Source organism: Schistocerca serialis, unplaced genomic scaffold (genome assembly GCF_023864345.2).
Source record: "Schistocerca serialis cubense isolate TAMUIC-IGC-003099 unplaced genomic scaffold, iqSchSeri2.2 HiC_scaffold_764, whole genome shotgun sequence".
Classification (NCBI taxonomy): Eukaryota; Metazoa; Arthropoda; class Insecta; order Orthoptera; family Acrididae; genus Schistocerca; species Schistocerca serialis.
The window spans coordinates 1-2,500 of record NW_026048369.1 but is presented as its reverse complement, the minus strand read 5'-3'; the positions used below and the strand labels follow the sequence as shown (position 1 = coordinate 2,500).

The window sequence follows — 2,500 nt, the reverse complement described above, 5'->3', positions numbered from 1 at the left end:
TCACGCAAATATGTGGATGCGAAGCGCGCCGCGCGGCGTGTGTCAGGTGAGGAAGCTGCCGGGGGCGCTCTCCAGCAGGACACTGCTACACCCCGCACAGCCCCCCGCCGGATAACGGCTGTCTCACGCAAGTGGCGGCGCGGCGCGGCGCGCCCGCCAGTTCGGCAGACGCCTCTGAGACGCCGGACGCGCACAACGCGCCGCCTTCGAGGCTCCAGCTGTTGCGGAAGGACGTGCTCTGCGTCAAATGTGTCACCGAAAACTGCGATTGTGTGTGTTGGGAGAAGAGGCAGAGGCGTCTTCTGTCGTGCGGCTACAGTATAAGGGCGCCAACGGCCATACCATGTTGAATACACCGGTTCTCGTCCGATCACCGAAGTTAAGCAACATCGGGCCCGGTTAGTACTTGGATGGGTGACCGCCTGGGAACACCGGGTGCTGTTGGCTCCCCTTCGTTTTCTCCTTTTTACGCCGCTATCCCTGCCAGCCCTCTTTTCATACTACCTTTCTTTTGTTCAAACGTGCATCCTTAAGCGTTTTAAACGTGCTAGGAATGCCTTGAAAATAACGAAACACTACGAATCGACAGATGTGATGTGAAAGAAGTCAGGGCCACCTACTGTTTCGTAGCAGTGCAAAACTCCACCGAAAAAAAAAAAAAAAAAAAAAAAAATGAAAATAAACATAAGATACGATATTAATGGCCTCAGTTCGAAGAAGAATGCGCCAAGGACGATTTCTTAAAAGCGCCTGAAGGTAACAAAACAGTATGAACCGACAGATATGTTCTGAAATACGTCAGGGCTTGTTGTTTTGCAGCAGTGTACGACTCCAAACTTGTAAACAAAAATGTATCTTTCGCCGCTAGAAGAGATAGACGCTTTGGCGACCCTCCTGTGTCTTGTGTCCGTGTTTTCGCACCTTTGCACACGTCTACTGGCCGCAAACGGCGTCTCGGACACGCCCGTTAGGCCCACGGCCGTCTCGCAGATGTTTCTCTTGCTTGTGCTGTCATATGGGCCACGACCCGAGCGGCAGCGAGCGGCAGTCGAGCAAAGTCGGGACAAGTCGGGACGGAAGAGGACAGGTGCGAATGCACTGCACGGATCACGCAAATATGTGGATGCGAAGCGCGCCGCGCGGGCGTGTGTCAGGTGAGGGAAGCTGCCGGGGGCGCTCTCCAGCAGGACACTGCTACACCCCCGCACAGCCCCCCGCCGGATAACGGCTGTCTCACGCAAGTGGCGGCGCGGCGCGGCGCGCCCGCCAGTTCGGCAGACGCCTCTGAGACGCCGGACGCGCACAACGCGCCGCCTTCGAGGCTCCAGCTGTTGCGGAAGGACGTGCTCTGCGTCAAATGTGTCACCGAAAACTGCGATTGTGTGTGTTGGAGAAGAGGCAGAGGCGTCTTCTGTCGTGCGGCTACAGTATAAGGGCGCCAACGGCCATACCATGTTGAATACACCGGTTCTCGTCCGATCACCGAAGTTAAGCAACATCGGGCCCGGTTAGTACTTGGATGGGTGACCGCCTGGGAACACCGGGTGCTGTTGGCTCCCCTTCGTTTTCTCCTTTTTACGCCGCTATCCCTGCCAGCCCTCTTTTCATACTACCTTTCTTTTGTTTCAAACGTGCATCCTTAAGCGTTTTAAAACGTGCTAGGAATGCCTTGAAAATAACGAAACACTACGAATCGACAGATGTGATGTGAAAGAAGTCAGGGCCACCTACTGTTTCGTAGCAGTGCAAAACTCCACCGAAAAAAAAAAAAAAAAAAAAAAAATGAAAATAAACATAAGATACGATATTAATGGCCTCAGTTCGAAGAAGAATGCGCCAAGGACGATTTCTTAAAAGCGCCTGAAGGTAACAAAACAGTATGAACCGACAGATATGTTCTGAAATACGTCAGGGCTTGTTGTTTTGCAGCAGTGTACGACTCCAAACTTGTAAACAAAAATGTATCTTTCGCCGCTAGAAGAGATAGACGCTTTGGCGACCCTCCTGTGTCTTGTGTCCGTGTTTTCGCACCTTTGCACACGTCTACTGGCCGCAAACGGCGTCTCGGACACGCCCGTTAGGCCCACGGCCGTCTCGCAGATGTTTCTCTTGCTTGTGCTGTCATATGGGCCACGACCCGAGCGGCAGCGAGCGGCAGTCGAGCAAAGTCGGGACAAGTCGGGACGGAAGAGGACAGGTGCGAATGCACTGCACGGATCACGCAAATATGTGGATGCGAAGCGCGCCGCGCGGCGTGTGTCAGGTGAGGAAGCTGCCGGGGGCGCTCTCCAGCAGGACACTGCTACACCCCCGCACAGCCCCCCCGCCGGATAACGGCTGTCTCACGCAAGTGGCGGCGCGGCGCGGCGCGCCCGCCAGTTCGGCAGACGCCTCTGAGACGCCGGACGCGCACAACGCGCCGCCTTCGAGGCTCCAGCTGTTGCGGAAGGACGTGCTCTGCGTCAAATGTGTCACCGAAAAACTGCGATTGTGTGTGTTG

General features: G+C 55.2%; 2 non-coding genes across 2 annotated transcripts; both read left to right on the top strand.

Annotated features, from left to right (window-relative positions):
- The first annotated feature begins 328 nt into the window (after positions 1–328).
- Positions 329–447, top strand: LOC126452091 (5S ribosomal RNA). Its single transcript, XR_007584489.1, has one exon. It is a non-coding gene; the product is annotated as a 5S ribosomal RNA (ribosomal RNA).
- A 990-nt stretch (positions 448–1,437) lies between these two features.
- LOC126452079 (5S ribosomal RNA) lies at positions 1,438–1,556 on the top strand. Its single transcript, XR_007584478.1, has one exon. It is a non-coding gene; the product is annotated as a 5S ribosomal RNA (ribosomal RNA).
- Positions 1,557–2,500: the final 944 nt, after the last annotated feature.